Here is a 19,149-nt window from a genome sequence, read left to right on the forward strand (position 1 = left end):
TGGAATTTTGCATAATGACACATGCTCAAGGGCCACTCATCAGCTTTGTAAGCTGTTTCACATGACTCTATCATGTAACCATTGGATTAAATGCCATTTTGATGAGAACTAGCTCTGTGTTTGCAGAGTGGAGACATCATAACATTTTTGGAGCATAATTATTGCCTCTGTGTTGGTGACTCAGTTTTTCACCTTCAGACTTATTTTGCTCCTAACCCTCCCTGTGTAATAGTGACTCAGTTGAGGTCAAATGCAGAAAAGACTGGGAAGCAGTAGCTGCATTAAATTTTATACAATCTGTCTCCCAAAACAAACATCAAGCAATCAATGTATAACTCTTGAAAAAAAAATCCTACTTAAACACTTTAGGCTTATTTAACACCATCTTTTCATGTCCATAAACTGTAAGCACTTAAAGGGATGTAGACAATTATATTATATACATGATGGTTAAACAACAAGGTCCTGCTGTAAACCACAGGGGACTATATTCAATATCCCATGATAAACCACAGTCAAAAATAATATGAAAAGAATATAAATATGTAAAACTGAGTCACTTTGCTGTAAAGCAAAAATTAAATACACCATTGTAAATCAACTATACTTTGGTGTTTTGTTTTGTTTTTTCAAAAAATGAACAAATAGAAAAAATAAGCAATTGAAGGAACACAAGGTGCAAAAGGCTAGAACATGTATGAGAATATATTCAATCTCTTTTTTAATTAGAGACATGGAAAATCAGAAAATAAAGAGATAATACTTTCAGCTAACAGGTTGGGAAAAATTTAAATAGGTGATAAAAAACTAGTAGATGAAACAGGCACTTGTACTCAAGATTATGGTCTTGTAGCCTTTCTGGAGGGGAGATGTGGTGATGTCCATTAACGTTTACAACACACTTGCCCTTGCTTTTTTTTCCAGGGATTCGTGTTAGGATTTTTACTGTCAATATTATATTTGTACATAAATTTTCAAGCTATATGGGCAAGGATATTTATTGTAGGTTGTAGCTGTGACAAAATATTACTACCGATAAAGAGTTATAAATACACATATATGAGATAACATTTGGCAATATTATCTCTTTGGGGAGGGCTATTTGCTTGAATTTCTTTCCTCTTTGGTATACTGCATGCTTTGCTTCAGAAATCAAAGGGCAGAGTAGAATGCAAATGTCAAACAAGTAGAACACATTTGGCTTTTGAGTTTCAAAAAGTTTCAAGAGCCTTGACCCTGATATTTAGAAACTTCTACAGTAAATGAGAAAAACTTATCTGTCTCTCCATAAATAAAAACTTCCTGGTTTGGGAAAGTGAGGAAGTCAGAAGGGGAGCTTGTATATAAGTTTTTACATATTATATAAATAACTTATTATTTCTATAATAAAAAAGGTGGAAAGGAGCTTCCACAGAAGGATGAGTCTAGTGGTAGGAAGTAACAAAAGCCAGATTACTTTGCTGAGTCTTAGAGAAAAGAAAATCTGCTTCTTAGGTAAATGCTTAGAAAAGACCAAACCCTCCCCCATCCCCATCTCCCTTTTAAGGGTATCCTGACATAGTGCTCAAAGAGTAAGGATGGAATGGCTACCTGGTGCAACTAAAATTTGGGCCTGAGAGAGTCTGCAATATCTCCCCCAAACCACAGCATGGCACAAAAATCCCTTATGTGTGAGAGTGGCACAGATGTGTGTAGGAGATTCGAAGGATCTAATGGGACTGGGGTGGGACTCAGGGAAGATCATCAGAGATCTATATGGATCAGAGATGGAGGACCAGATGGGACAAACATACCTCAGCATCTGTCAGCATGGAAAGTCAACCACCAAAGACAAGACTCTGTAGCCACTTCTGTTCTACATAAGCCTCATAGAACTCCACTAAATGTCAGACTCAGAATCAGCAGAGATTAAGTTTGGACTACCCAGGGGAATAGAATCCTAAAATAAAATGAAGCGGAACTAAAGAAAAATAAAGATAACTGAATGTCTTCCTTGTTTGAGTTACTGGGATGAGAGAGTCTCTCACTTAATACACCATAAAGTATCTATTGAAAATAATGAGGCAAGTATATGCACTCTGATGTGAAAGATCTGCAAGATAAATTTTAAATTAAAAAAGGCAAAAGAAAGAAGGATTTGAGCAGTGTGCATTCCATTAGCATAAAAATATTATATGTTCTAAGTGTTCCCAGGATATTAGTAGAAATGATTAACTGTGATTTGCTCTAGAGACTAAAAGTCTTCATCTGATACTATTACACAAAGATTTCTTTTAAACCAAGAGCTTATATTATTTTATATTACATAGTTATCATTTGTAATAAAATTTCCTTTTTATCCTTATGCCATGTTTTGTGATCCATTACATTTAATTAGAACTCCATGTATGTAGCCTTTATTTCAACAATTTCCAAATATAGGATGAAAATATGTCTTCAATAACTTTTGAGTGTAGCTTAAAGCTGCCAAAGAGAAATTTTTTTTTCCAGTGATAAGGAATGTTACAATGTATCTTAAGGAAAATTACCCTCTCTCCATCATTTCTGTAAAAGTTGATATGCAAACTTTTCTCACCACAAAGCTACAGAAAACTTTCCTAAAAATGTGTCAATAACCAGAATAAGGGTGCATGATTCAAAGGGCTGGAAAAAGTCACACATTTTCATACACTCTAGCATGCAGTCAACCATGCAGGTCAAAGACCCTGAGAACAGCTCCAAAACTTACATATGTAGTTAAAGAATAGTTCCTTCAAAGTCATCCCACAGTTATTTTAAGCCACGCAAAACATTCAGTAAGTCATTTTTGGGGGCCACTGCTTTCAGAGTTTATGGCACATGTTATGAATATCCTAGACATTCAAATCATCACTCTTTAAGGATAAATTTAAATATAAATTTTAATAGCAGTCAAAGGTCATTTGGACTCAAATATGGTGAATAAGGTAGTCACTAGATTTAGTTAATAAACTTACAGTAAAAAAAAGAAGTGTGGTACCACTGCAAAAGAATATGATCGCTCTATAATCTCTGAAGAAAAAAAATGCCTAGTCCCTAAAGAAACTTGAATGTTTTAAAAACTACAGCATCCTTTGAACAACTGCATTGCCTTCCTACAGACTACTGTAAATTAATTTTGATGAACACATTTTAGCCTGTTAAAAACCAATTTAATGACTTACAGTAGCATTCTCTACAGTTATTTTACAACATGGAACTACAAGATTTTTAAAGCTCTATTTCTAAATACATTAGATCAGCATTGAAAGTAGTCATGAAACTAAATTTAGTGGTTATAAGCAATGTTAAAAATACAGAAGAGGAACTTCCTTGGTGGTCCAGGGGTTAAGACTCTAGGCTCCCAATGCAGGAGGCTTGGCTTCGATTCTTGGTCAGGGACCTAGATCCCACAGGCCACAACTAAAGATCCTGCATGCCACAGTTAAGCCAAACAAAAGAAATAGAAGAACAGCACCACTGTCTCAAATGCGGCTGGTGTAGATATGATTTTATCAAACTGTCTCTGTTATGTATTTTTAGACAAGCATTCATTATTCAGCAAAAACATATTCACCAAACACAATACACCTGTCAGCCATTTGGACCGCCAGCTAGTCCTCTCTCACCTAGATAATCTCTAAGGTTCTTTCAACCTTAACATTCTCTGGAATATTGAAGGGCAAGTTTAATCACCTTTTCTAAAATTCTGAGGTAATTTTTAGTGATTACTGTGTGTTCACCTGTGTATGTCAGTATCTCATTTAATCTTTGTTCCAATTAAAACTGCTGCATAACAAACCATTCTAAAACACAGTGGTTTAAAACCACAACAATCACTTACTCAACTGACCAGTTTTGAGCTCAGTCAGCAACCAGCAGAGAAGTTCCTTGGTGTGTCAGTTGGAGTAGCTTCACTGCGATTGGGGAATCCACCTTCAGGATGTGTCACTTCACGGCTGGCAAGCTGGTGCTGGCGGCCAGCTGGGAGCTCAGTCATGGCCAAGGGCAACAGGACACCACTCATTTTAATGAGTTTCCAGGGCTTCTTCTTGCCATGGTGGATGGGTTCCTAGAACAAGCATCCCAAGAGATAGTAAGTGGAGCTGCTAGTTTCTTAAGGCTCCAGAACCTGACATTGATGAAGTGACTCTTTACCAACTGAGCTATCAGGGAAGCTCAGTTGGTAAAGAATCCGCCAGCAATGTAGGAGACCCCGGTTCAATTCCTTGGTTGGGAAGATCTGATGGAGGAGGGATAGGCTACCCACTCCAGTATTCTTGGGCTTCCCTTGTGGCTCAGATGGTAAAGAATCCACCTGCAATGCATACCTGGGTTCAATCCCTGGGTTGGGAAGATCCCCTGGAAAAGGGAAAGGCTAACGACTCCAGTATCCTGGCCTGGAGAATTCACGGACTGTATAGTCCATGGGGTCGCAAAGAGTCAGACACAACTGAGCAACTTTCACTTACTGAAATAGGAAGAAATATTGACTTTAATCCTTGATGAGAGAAATATGTAAAAATTGGGGGGGCGGGGAATCATGTTTCAAACTGCCACATCTTCAAAGAACCACATAAGGTATATTTTCCAGTAATACATCCCAATATTATAGATAATGCAACAGACACAAAGAGTGATTTGTAATTTTCCCCAAAGTCACAGTTTTTACAGGTCACCTAAGACCTGCGCTCAGGTCTTTCAGTCTCTAAAGCCAGGATCCAGGTACTCCACTGTTCTGTCTTTTCCTGTGATTAGTGCATAAAAAACACTACATCCTTCATAATAATTTATAGCCAGGTACTCCACTGTTCTGTCTCTTCCTGTGATTAGTGCATAAAAAACATTACATCCTTCATAATAATTTATAGCCAGAACTTGTTGCTTGAGGGTAGAAGAGCCAGGAGTTCCGTGCATTGAGAAAAACATGGGTAGGGATTTGATCTAATAGTGAGTAGGTGAAAAGGTGAAGGAACTCAGTGATCTCTGGAAGAAATATGGGAAGAGAAGCAGACACAGCATCAAGACGATGCTTGAATTGAAGCAAAATAATAATAATACATTAAAAAGTCACTCTAAACTTTACAACCTTTTCGAAAAAATTATTCCAAATAGAGATACACATGTCCCTTAAGCATGCATTGAAATTCTTTGAGCCTTTAAGAGGAAAAGTGCTCTAAGTGAAAAGTAATTTTTATTATAAGCCAAAACAACCTATCAGCATATAGCAGGAGTAAGTGTGTTTTTCTCTTATGTTTCCAGAACTGAATACTAAACAGGGTCTAGTTTTTTTTTTTTTTTTCCTGTGATGTGAGATATAAGTGGTACTTAGATATTCAACATGAAACTCAATTCCAACCTTTGAGAATAACTCTTGCTCTCTAGCACAAAATACAAAAATATTTAAAATTCAGCAGAATGCAAGACACATTACTGGCCTGTTGACAGAATAAATTCCTTCCTAGAAGGAAAACACAGGAGTCATTCAAATTCATAGAAATAATTTAAATGTGTTTTCAAGTGTTCAGGGTATAGTGGCAGTTTGGTTTTCAATGACATTTTTAACTTCTAAAGGTCTGCTTTCTGTTCTTGTTGTTTTTTTAAACTCTTTAATCCTAAGATACAATGTAAAGACTGTTTTCATTTTTCAGTCAGTAATGAAAATCTTGGCCTCTGTGATGTTCAATACACCAACATGTAGAGAAGAGGACAATGTATTTGATCACCAGATTTTCATACTCCATCTGCACTGCTGGGACAATGCTTGCTGCATTCCTTCTTGCAACCTGAATATTTAATATTGCATTTATTTTAAGCAGACATTTAATAAATAATTGTTAAATTAATAAAATATTCCATTTGTTTTAAGAAACAATATTTACTCATAGTCTATTTCCACTTAATTGATTTAAATCAGATTCATTAATATTTAAAAATACATTTTACCTTGTCTCCCTTACTTATTATAGAGCAGCAGGCACATTAGAGACCATCTCTTCTAAACCTTTGTTACAAATGAAGAAATTGAGCCTAGGATCACAGAATCTATCAAATTTGTCCAAAGTGCACAAATGCTGCAGACACTTAAACCAGGTAGAGCCCCATCGAAGTGAACAAAGACTTTTCTATTTTCATTATCAACACGAAAGGGAAACATGGCTACCACTTAGCAAGCCAAACATGAGCCAATGTCCTTCCAAGTAGGACGTGGCCTGGAAAAGAGAATTTATCACATAAACGAATTCACACATTTGTGATTTCTTTTCTGTTTTTCATTTTTTTAGTACCATTGGCCTTAACATTATTTTCATTATCTTTACATCCCCCTTTTATTAGTACAACATTCAAGTGTGGAAGGAGAAGGCAACGGCACCCCACTCCAGTACTCTTGCCTGGAAAATCCCATGAACAGAGGAGCCTGGTAGGCTGCAGTCCATGGGGTCACAAAGGGTCGAACACAACTGAGTGACTTCGCTTTCACACATTGGAGAAGGAAATGGCAACCCACTCCAGTATTCTTGCCTGGAGAATCCCAGGGCCGGGGAGCCTGGTGGGCTGCCGTCTATGGGGTCGCACAGAGTCGGACATGACTGAAGCGACTTAGCAGCAGCAGCAAGTGTGGAAGAGACCAGGTGTCTGTTGTGTTTATTACCATTGTGGCTGGTATCTGGTAGCTTAATAGGAAGAAAACAAATATAAAGTTGCATTGTTACAACATCTCCGCGCCTCAGTCTCACTTGTTCCAAATACAGTAAGTTCTCTATATACAAACGAGTTCTTTTCCGAGAGCATGTTTATAAGTTCATTTTGTTTAAGTCCAACAAAGTTAGCCTAGGTATCCAACGAACCCAGTCGGCTATATACTGCTGCTTTTATGTTTGCTTCCAGACTGCTGCTGCTGCTGCTAAGTCGCAGCCCACCAGGCTCCTCCATCCATGGGATTTTCCAGGCAAGAGTACTGTAGTGGGGTGCCACTGCCTTCTCCAGACTACTGTGCTTCAAAGAAAGATACTGTAATGCTGTACTCTATACAGTTTTGTTGTTGAGTTACTCAGTCATGTCTGACTTTTTTGCAACGCTATGGACTGAAGCCCACCAGGCTCCTCTGTCCATGGGATTCTCCAGGCGAGAATACTGGAGTTGTCACTTCCTTCTCCAGGGGCATCCTGACTCAAGGATCGAACCTGCATCTCCTACATGCAGGCAGATTCTTTACTGCTTGAGCCACCAGGGAAGCCCCACTCTATACAGTACCATAAAGTACACAAAAGCACAACCACCTGTAAAGGATAGATGCGTGTGACAATGTACACCAGACATGTGAGCTAACTTATGTGATTAGACACGTGAACACACATTCACATCTTTCAAAGTGTGCAACTTGAAGATTCGTACATGGGAGACTTACTGTACTGGTTACATCTATGGAGTATGGCTTCCCAAATCTGCTCAGGAAGTACAATGCCTATGGAACCATGAAGATAGTTTCATTTACTTTAAAATCAGTATAAGAAAGGAAACACAATCCAGATTGGATTATATTCATCTTTATACCAAGAGAGTCACAAAATACAATCATCATTAATGTTTTTGTAGAGAAAAGGCTCACGAAGGCAAAACTTCCTGGGATCCATGAAAATCCTGATGTGGTCCTGGGCTTTCCTGGGTTGCTTTAAGAACTGGTGATGCTATAGAAGTGCACCAACTTCCCTGAAAATCTATAGGCAGGAACCTGGAGCTCAAAGGGTGTCCCAGCAGTTGGAAGAAGTGAGCTGACATCTGGCTCCCATCTGAGAAATATCCTGGGTTACCTAATGGTGGAGAAGTTAAAGCCAGTGGTGGAAACCATGGAAACTTTTACTCAGTTTTGCCACTTTGATGATTATATGGGACAGACAAGTCTACATCTTGGAATGAAGACAACTACGAACGACCATCTAATCTTTTATTAAAAGAGCATCCAGGCATGCTTGAGGTTTGTTTCAGGGGCCTGGTGGAACCCCCCCGCCCAGGCACCATCAAATAAACTTTAAAGGGGTCATGGGAAGGGAAACAAAGCAAAGCAAATCCCAGCAATTTGTGCAGTATTTCAGCAAAAATATTCTGATGTGGTTAATAACTTTAGAAATGGTTTCACAAATTCAGATTTCCTGTCACTTGAGTATTCATTATTTCACACCGTGGAATAATCATTCTTCATGAAAACAAACAAATAAAAGGACTCCGAATGTAACTCATGATTTTACATGTGAGTCATAAGTAGGGGGAAAGAGGCCTCGAAGAGTCTTTATAAAGAGGAAGGTGCTGGTCAATGGTAACATGACATCCAGGCAGCAAAAGGAGTGGCCTGGGGGGAACTGAACAAACTTCCATTTCATGTAAACTGCTGATCACATTAATCAGTCCATTCTTGATACATACAAGACATGCGTTTTATTGTGATCGTTTATACAAAAACAGTCATGGAAAATATGGAATATTTTTAAAATTTAGAGTACTTAATATTGGCAACAGGAGCAGGGGGAAGACAGAGGATGAGATGTTAGATGGCATTACCAACTCAATGGATTCATGAGTTTGAGCAAGCTTCAGGAGACAGTGAAGGACAGGAAGCCTGGCATACTACAGTTCACGAGGTCAAAAAGAGTCAGACATGGCTTAGTGACAAAACAACAATACTGAACCTGTTTTAATATTGGGGAGTTGAACAGAACTGTTTCGCACTCAAAATGAATGTCCCAAATATACTACTTTTAAAAATATCTTCACTGTATCAATCTTCAGTTTCTAGATGATTTTATCTGTGTGAAATATTTGCAAAAAGATTTTTTAAAAGGCTGGGAGATCCAGGTTCAGTTACTGGTCAGAAAGATCCACTGGAGAAGAGAATGGCTCCTTACACAAGTATTCTTGCTTAGAGAATTTCAAAGGCAGAGGAGCTTGCTGGGCTACAATCTCATGGGGTCAGAAAGAGTCGGACATGACTGATCAACTAACACCCACACCCACACCCACACACATAATAATAGCAAATGACTAAAATCCATTTGTATATTTAAATCTATTCTCTGATTATAAGCATAAATTCTATTTTCCTAATAATATAAAGACATGATTTGCTCATGAATAAGGAAACTAACTAATGATGGATTTTCCTCACCAATGCTTGACCATGGAGAGGTGGGTGTGAGTGTACAAGGTGAAATGAATATTCAAACAATTGCTTTTACAACATGGAAAGTCCCATCTTAGAAGTTATGTAGCAGGCATTCCTTTATGGTTCATTTCTTAAATTACTGTCTCTAACAATCATTTCTCAGATACAAAGGAATATAAAAATATTTGCAGATGGAAACACTGCCTTTTTTTTCCCTTACAAAAGATAAGCCTTTTGTAAGGGTCTTCTTGAATAAAATTACCCAACTACTGCCCTTCACAGAACTGATACTCTAAGCTTATTCCATCTTATTTGATACTATACTATTCAAACTTAGTTTGCATCATTCTACATATATTTGTCACCTAACAGGTGCTTCAGTTCAGTTCAGTCGCTCAGTAGTGTCCAACTCTTTGCAACTCCATGATTTGCAGCACGCCAGGCCTCCCTGTCCATCACCAACTCCCAGAGTCCACCCAAACCCATGTCCATTGAGTCAGTGATGGCATCCAACCATCTCATCCTCTGTTGTCCCCTTCTCCTCCTGCCCTCAATCTTTCCCAGCATCAGGGTATTTTCAAATGAGTCAGCCCTTCAACGTCAGGTGGCCAAAGTATTGGAATTTCAGCTTCAACATCAGCCCTACCAATGAACACCCAGGACTGATCTCCTTTAGGATGGACTGGTTGGATCTCCTTGCAGTCCAAGAGATTCTCAAGAGTCTTCTCAACACCACAGTTCAAAAGCATCAATTCTTCGGCACTCAGCTTTCTTTATAGTCCAACTCTCACATTCATACATGACCACTGGAAAAACCATAGCCTTGACTAGATGGACTTTTGTTGACAATGTAATGTCTCTGCTTTTTAATATGCTGCCTAGGTTGGTCATAACTTTCCTTCCAAGGAGTAAGCGTCTTTTAATTTCATGGCTGCAATCACCATCTGCAGTGATTTTGGAGCCCAGAAAATAAAGTCAGCCACTGTTTCCACTGTTTCCCCATTTACTTGCCATGAAGTGATGGGACCGGATGCCATGATCTTAGTTTTCTGAATGTTGAGCTTTAAGTCAACTTTTTCACTCTTCTCTTCCACCTTCATCAAGAGGCTCTTTAGTTCTTCACTTTCTCCCGTAAGGGTGGTGTCATCTGCATATTTGAGATTATTGATATTTCTCCCAGCAATCCTGATTCCAGCTTGTGCTTCATCCAGCCTGGCATTTCAGATGATGTACTCTGCATATAAGTTAAATAAGCAGGGTGACAATTTACAGCCTTGATGTACTCCTTTTCCTATTTGGAACCAGTCAGTTGTTCCATATCCAGTTCTAACTGTTGCTTCCTGACCTGCATACAAATTTCTCAAGAGGCAGGTCAGGTGGTCTGGTATTCCCATCTCTTTCAGAATTTTCCCCAGTTTATTGTGATGCACACAGTCAAAGGCTTTGGCATAGTCAATAAAGCAGAAATAGATGTTTTTCTGGAACTCACTTGCTTTTTCAATGATCCAGAGGATGTGGGCAATTTGATCTCTGGTTCCTCTGCCTTTTCTAAAACCAGCTTGAACATCTGGAAGTTCACATGAACCGTGAACTTGCTGAACTCCAAACTTGCTGAAGCCTGGCTTAGAGAATTAAGCATTACTTTACTAGCGTGTGAGATGAGTGCAATTGTGCGATAGTTTGAGCATTCTTTGGCATTGCCTTTCTTTGGGACTGGAATGAAAACTAACCTTTTCCAGTCCTGTGGCCACTGCTGAGTTTTCCAAATTTACTGGCATACTGAGTGCAGCACTGTCACAGCATCATCTTTCAGGATGTGAAACAGCTCAACTGGAATTCCATCACCTCCACTAGCTTTATTCATAGTGATGCTTAAGGCCCACCTGACTTCACAGTCCAGGATGTCTGGCTCTAGGTGAGTGATCACAACATCGTGATTATCTGAGTCATGAAGATAGGTCTTTTTTGTACAGTTCTGTGTATTCTTGCCACCTCTTCTTAATATCTTCTGCTTCTGTTAGGTCCCTACCATTTCTGTCCTTTATTGAGCTCATCTTTGCATGAAATTTTCCCTTGGTATCTCTAATTTTCTTGAAGAAATCCCTAGTAATTCCCATTCTGTTGTTTTCCTCTGTTTCTTGGCATTGATTGCTGAGGAAGGCTTTCTTAACTCTCCTTGCTATTCTTTGGAACTCTGCATTCAAATGCGTATATCTTTCCTTTTCTTCTTTGCTTTTTGCTTCCCTTCTTTTCACGGCTTTTTGTAAGCCCTCCTCAGACAGCCATTTTGCTTTTTTGCATTTTCTTGGGGATGGTCTTGATTCCTGTCTCCTGTACAATGTCACAAACCTCTGCCCATAGTTCATCAGGCACTCTGTCTATCAGATCTAGTCCCTTAAATCTATTTCTGACTTCCACTGTATGGTCATAAGGGATTTGATTTAGGTCATACCTGAATGGTCTAGTGGTTTTCTCCACTTTCTTAAATTTCAGTCTGAATATGGCAATAAGGAGTTCATGATCTGAGCCACAGTCAGCTCCCAGTCTTGTTTTTGCTGACTGTATAGAGCTTCTCCATCTTTGGCTGCAAAGAATATAATCAATCTGATTTCGGTGTTGACCATCTGGTGATGTCCGTGTGTAGAATCTTCTCGTGTTGTTGGAAGAGGGTGTTTGCTATGACCAGTGGGTTCTCTTGGCAGAACTCTATTAGCCTTTATCCTGCTTCATTCTGTACTCCAAGGCCAAATTTGCCTGTTACTCCAGGTGTTTCTTGACTTACTACTTTTGCATTCCAGTCCCCTGTAATGAAAAGGACATCTTTTTTTGGTGTTAGTTCTAGAAGGTCTTATAGGTCTTCATAGAATTGTTCAACTTCAGCTTCAGCATTACTGGTCAGGGCATAGACTGGACTACTGTGATACTGAATGCTTTGCCTTGGAAATGAACAGAGATCATTCTGTCGTTTTTGATATTGCATCCAAGTACTGCATTTCGGACTCTTTTGTTAACTATGAGGGCTACTCCATTTCTTCTAAGGGATTCTTGCCCACAGTAGTAGATATAATGGTTATCTGAATTAAATTCACTCATTCCAGTCCATCTTAGTTCTCTGATTCCTAGAATGTAAATGTTCACTCTTGTCATCTCCTGTTTGACCACTTCCAATTTGCCTTGATTCATGGACCTAACATTCCAGGTTCCTATGCAATATTGCTCTTTACAGCATGAAACCCTGCTTCTATCACCAGTCCCAGCCACAACTGGGTGTTGCTTTTGCTTGGCTCCATCCCTTCATTCTTTCTGGAGTTATTTCTCCACTGATCTCCAGTAGCATATTGGGTGCCTACTGACCTGGGGAGTTCATCTTTCAGTGTCCTATCTTTCTGCCTTTCATACTGTTCATGGGGTTCTCAAGGCATAGGTGCTAGACACTGAGTTTAGCAAAGAATGGGCCACAAATATGAGGAATCCAAATATTCTACCTTTAAGGAAATCCTTTATTCATCCAACAAACAAAACATTTCCTACAAAGATGGGCACAATAAGGACAGAAATGTTAGGTGTAATGGTAAAAGCAGAAGATATTAAAAAGACATGGCAAGAATACACAGAACTGAACAAAAAAGACCTTCATGACCCAGATAACCACAATGGTGTGATCATTCACCTAGAGCCAAACATCATGGAACATGAAGTCAAATGGGCCTTAGGAAGCAAGTGAAAAAAGCAAGTGGAGGTGATGGAATTCCAGTTAAGCTATTTCAAATCCTGAAAGATGATGCTGTGAAAGTGCTGCACTCAATATGCCAGCAAATTTGGAAAACTCAGCAGTGGCCACAGGACTGGAAAAGGCTAGTTTACATTCCAATCCCAAAGAAAGGCAATGCCAAAGAATCCTCAAACTACCGCACAATTGCACTCATCTCACACGCTAGCATTAGCTCAAAATTCACCAAGCTAGGTTTCAACAGTACGTGAACCATGAACTTCCAGATATCCAAATTGGATTTAGAAAAGGCAGAGGACAAGAGATCAATTTGGCCAATATCCATTATCAAAAATGCAAGAGAGTTCCAGAAAATCATCCACTTCTGCTTTATTGACTACGCCAAAGCCTTTGACTGTGTGCATCACAACAAACTGTGGAAAATTCTTCAAGAAATGGAAATAACAGACCACCTGACCTGCCTCCTGAGAAATCTGTATGCAGGTCAGGAAGCAACAGTTACAACTGGACATGGAACAAGAAACTGGTTCCAAATCGGGAAAGGAGTACGTCAAGGCTGTATACTGTCACCCTGCTTATTTAAATTGTATGCATCGTGAGAAACACTGGGCTGAAAGAAGCACAAGCTGGAATCAAGTCTGCCAGAAGAAATATCAATAACCTCAGATATGCAGATGACACCACCCTTACGGCAGAAAGTGAAGACGAACTAGAGTCTCTTGATGAAAGTGAAAGAGGAGAGTGAAAAGTTTGGCTTAAAATTCAACATTCAGAAAACTAAGATCAAGGCAGCTGGTCCCACCATTTTATGGCAAATAGATGGAAAAGCAATAGAAACAGTGACAGACTTTATTTTCCTGGGCTCCAAAATCACTGCAGATGGTGACTGCAGCCATGAAATTAGAAGACGCTTGCTCCTTGGAAGAAAAGCTATGCCCAACCTAGACAGCATAGTATAAAGCAGAGACATTACTTTGCCGACAAAGATCCATCTCGTCAAAGCTATGGTTTTTCCAGTAGTTATGTATGGATGTAAGAGTTGAACTATAAAGAGAGCTGAGTGCTGAAGAATTGATACTTCTGAACCGTCATGTTGGAGAAGACTCTTGAGGGTCCCTTGGACTGCAAGGAGATCTAACCAGTCCATCCTAAAGGAAAGCAGTCCTGAGTGTTCATTGGAAAGACTGATGCTGAAGCTGAAGCTCCAATATTTTGGCCACCTGATGCAAAGAGCTGACTCATTGGAAAAGACCCTGATGCTAGGAAAGATTGAAGGTGGGAGGAGACAGGGATGAAAGAGGATGAGATGGTTGGATGGCATCACTGACATGATGGACATGAGTTTGAGTAAACTCCAGGAGTTGGTGATGGACAGGAAAGCCTGGTGTGCTGCAGGCCATGAGGTTGCAAAGAGTCAGACACGACTGAGCAACTGAACTGAACTATTTTAGGCTGGATCTCCTGTGGGAGTTGGAGACAAGAGTTAGAAGAATGTCAGCCAAAATTTTGCTCATGTGGAGGTTGCACAGTCTAGTGTGAAAGTAAATACTGGAAAAGAAATTTAAGCATAACTATTGCACAGAAGTACAAGATGTTATAAGAGCACATGATAGGGGCACCTAAGGTATCTGGAACATGAGGTAAGGCTCTTATGTTGACAGCAGACTCTAAATTAAAATAACTATAATAAATCCAGAGGATTATAAGTGGTAAAAGAAACATTTTAAAGTACAAGGAACAAGAGTGACCACTTGTAACTGGCACATGACTAAAGATGGTGGAAATCTGAAAGCATTCGTAGAGTCAACATCATTTGAATTGAGCAAAGAAAGGCATTTTTTTTAAGGGCATGTTTTAAGATGAACTGACAACTCCTGAAGCAAACTGCAAAACATAGAGATGTGAACAAAGTACTACTGTTACTAAAAATGCACTTCTGTGTGCCCGATGCACAGTGAGGCCAACCAATACCAAAACATTAGAATTTGGAAGAGAGAAAGGTGTACAGAGGGCCATGCAAGGAGATACATGGCCCAAACTCCCCCAAAACTTTCAGCAAACCTCTTTCATAGGAAAGGTGAGGAAGGAGGGTGGCTAGTTGTTGCCAACTTCGTGGTGTCAGAGCCTTTGTTCTCGAAGTCAGGTTACTGTCAGGTGACAATGTCCCCGTAAGCCTCCACCAAACAAATGTTATTCTCTGTCCTGACAAAAAAGGGCCAGGTCCCTCAGACGCAACTTTCACTTTCTGAGGTCCCAGTCCTGACTGAGAGGAGGCAGGTCTCAGCAGGCAGCTCCCTCAAGGTCAGGTCCCCAGATGTTGTCCAGCTATAACCACTGAACAAACCTAATTGCCCTTGGACTCCTCAGTTCAGTCACTCAGTTGTATCTGACTCTTTGCAACCCCATGGACTGCAGTATGCCACCTTCCCTGTCCATCACCAATTCCCAGAGCTTACTCAAACTCATGTCCATTGAGTTGGTGATGCCATCCAACCATCTCCTCTGTCGTTCCCTTCTCCTCCCACCTTCACTCATTCCCAGAATCAGGGTCTTTTCCAATGAGTCAGCTCTTTGCATCAGGTGGCCAAAGTATTGGAGCTTCAGCTTCAGCATCAGTCCTTCCAATGAACACTCAGGACTCCTTTCCTTTAGGATGGACTGGTTGGATCTCCTTGCAGTCCAAGGGATTCTCAGGAGTCTTCTCCAACATGACAGTTCAAAAGCATCAATTCTTCAGTGCTCAGCTTTCTTTATAGTTCAACTCTCACATTCATACATGACTACTGGAAACACCATGGCTTTGACTAGATGGACCTTTGTTGGCAAAGTAATGTCTTTGTTGTCTAGGTTGGGCATAGCTTTTCTTCAAAGGAGCAAGTGTCTTTTAATTTCACGGCTGCAATCACCATCTGCAGTGATTTTGGAGTCCCCCCAAAATAAAATCTGTCACTGTTTCCATTGTTTCCCCATCTATTTGCCATGAAGTGATGGGACCAGATGCCATGATCTTAGTTTTCCAAATGTTGAGTTTTAAGCCAAACTTTTCACTCTCCTCTTTCACTTTAATCAAGAGACTCTTTAGTTCGTCTTCGCTTTCTGCCATAAGGGTGATGTCATCTGCATATCTGAGGTTATTGATATTTCTCCCAGCAATCTTGATTCCAGTTTGTGCTTCATCTAGCCCAGCATTTCACACGGTGCACTCTACATACAAGTTAAATAAGCAGGGTGACAATATATATCCTTGACGTACTCCTTTCCCAATTTAGAACCAGTTTCTTGTTCCATGTCCAGTTCTATCTGTTGCCTCTTGACCTGCATACAGATTTCTCAGGAGGCAGGTCAGGTGGTCTGTTATTTCCATCTTTTGAAGAATTTTCTACAGTTTGTTGTGATGCACACAGTCAAAGGCTTTGGTGTAGTCAATAAAGCAGAAGTAGATATTTTTCTGGAATTCTCTTGCTTTTCGATGATCCAACGGATGTTGGCAATTTGATCTCTTGTCCTCTTCCTTTTCTAAATCCAGCTTGAACATCTGGAAGTTTATGGTTCATGTACTGTTGAAGCCTGGTTTGGAGAATTTTGAGCATTACTTTGCTAGCATTTGAGATGAGTGCTAGCCTGTGAGCTGGGGTTCTCAAGCCACCCAAATGGGCAGGGGCAGGTCCCACAGACTGCATTCCATGCAGACAGCTGCTACTAGGTCCCTAAGACAGGGCTGACAGTGATGTTCACTGCCACCTCAAGACTTGCCTGGACAGTGGGCAGCAGTGGCGAGGGCTCTGGAGCCCTGCAGGATACAGCCCCCAGCTGTTTTCTAGGGGAGACCTACGTGAGAAGTGTGGGATCTAACCCTTAGCTCACTCTCTGCCTGACGACTACCACTTCCCTGACTGCTGGCTGAATCCCCTCACTCAAGTCGCTCCTTGACAGTTGGTAGCTTGTAGGTGGGGTCTGCTGGAGCACTGACCAATGGCTGAGCAGGACCACTAAAGTTCACTCCTTGACAGTTGGTTGCTTGTGGACAGGGACCACTGTGGCACTAATCAATGGCCGAGTGGGACTTGTTGCCTGGAAACTCTGCAAAGTAATGGCACATAGTGATGGCCATGTGCTAAGGGCTGTGCTCAGCTACACTCTGTTATACTACTTGTAACACATCTGAGGTCAGACAACTCTATTATTTTCCAAACTTTACTTTCATCTCTGGCTCCATGGTGGCTGGCTGCTCCTGCTTCTGTCATCACATATGAATCTTAACCAGCAGGAAGAGAGAAAGGAAGCAGACTGGTATGAAATGACAAGGAAAAGTGACCATCATAAAATTTTGGTTGCGTCACAATGTATATGGTATTATCTCATTTCTATAAAATATAGCATGCATACTATTTGAAATATATATAATGTGTATATTATGTTTTTGGTATATATACATATATACCATGCATATATGTTGGCTCAGTGGTAAATAATCCACAAGGAGTGTGTAAGTGCAGGCAAAGATGCTTCAGTTGTGTCCAACTCTTTGCGACCCTATAGACTAGCCCACCAGCTCCTCTGACCATGGGATTCTCCAGGCAAGAATACTGGAGAATCTCTTAAAACCCACATCTCTTATGTCTCCCACATTGGCAGGCAGGTTCTTTACCATTAGTGTCACCCAGAAAGCAGCTAATGTAGGAGATGCGGGTTCAATCTCTGTGTCGGGAAGATCCCCTGGAGAAGGAAATGGCAACCCACTTTAGTATTCTTGCCTGGAAAATCCCATGGACAGGGGAGCCTGGTGGACTATACTCCATGGAACTGTGGAAGAGTCAGACAGGACTTAGCAGCTAAACAACAACATGTATCTCTATACAAGAAGAGTGTATATTCCTCTGGGCAATGGAAGTAGCAGGTAGAAAAGAGAGATTTCTACTTTAAGTAGTTCTAAACTATGTGAAATTTTATATGTATTACTCATAAAAATATCTGTAAAGACAAGACAGGCTACCAGAAGTGTTAATATGCTTATATTTCTCTCCATGAACTTTCCATTAACACAAACATACACATTAAACCAAAAAATGATTACCTTTAATTGATTTCTTTATAGAGATAAAAACCATCAGATAAAATTACATTTTTCTCTTGGTTAATTAATGATCAAGCTAAGGAAAAAGTAATCCAACATTCATTTCAATAAATGAAAACTTTCATAGAAATGCTCCGTTTCTTATTCTACCACTGAGCGTAATAGGTCCTTGGCTAGAGAAATAATAGTACCAAGTAATTATTAACATTTTTTTTAAACTTCAAGATGTCAACCAAGCATTGCTAGATCTATACTATTTTTAAATGAAGACTTACTTTAGAGCAGTTTCAGGTTCACAGCAAAACTGAGCAGAAGGAACAGAGACTTCTCATATACCCCCTAGTCACCCCCCAACAAGCAGAGTCTCCTCCATTATCAATTTCTACTATCTTAGTGATATAATTTTTGCAATCGATGAAGCTATACTGACAGGTCATAATCACCCAAAATCCATAGTTTACATTATGGTCACTTTTGGTGCTGTGTATTACATGGATTTAGAAAAATGTAAAATGACATGTATCCATCATCATGGTATCATTCAGAGTGTTTTCACTGCCTTAAAAATCCTGTATATGTCACCTTTTCATCCCTCCCTTCACCCTAACTTCTGGAAACCACTGTTGTTTTTCCTATTTCCATAGTTTCACGTTTTCCAGAATGTCATATGGCTGGAATTATACAGTTTATAGCTTTTTCATTGACTCCCAATGTTTAAATATACATTTAAGTTTCCTCCATCTCTTTTTATGAAATAAGAGCTCAATTTGTAAAATATCAAGCATGTTCCTATCATGTTACTATAGCATTTAATGTCCTGTAACACTAAGATAACTTTTGGATATATTGAAAATAAATGCGAACGGTGCTTTTCTTGAAAACAAACGATGTTCCAAAAAATATTACTAGTAAAACTGAAATGAAAAAGACATAGAAAGATTGAGAATGTAGAATACATAGGAATAAACTTAACCAAGGAGGTAAAATTATGAAATGCTGCTGAAAGAAATCAGAGAAGACATACACGAATGGAAAGACATATGTGTTCAAGGATTAGAACCCTTACTAAGGTTAAAAATGTCACAGCACCAAAAGCAATCTTACAATCAGTGTAGTCCATATCCTAAGCCCATGAGCACTGTTCACAGAAACAGAAAAAAAGATTTTTTTAAATTCATATAGAACCATAAA

This window comes from Oryx dammah, unplaced genomic scaffold (genome assembly GCF_014754425.2).
Source record: "Oryx dammah isolate SB20612 unplaced genomic scaffold, SCBI_Odam_1.1 HiC_scaffold_9, whole genome shotgun sequence".
In the NCBI taxonomy this organism is placed as follows: Eukaryota; Metazoa; Chordata; class Mammalia; order Artiodactyla; family Bovidae; genus Oryx; species Oryx dammah.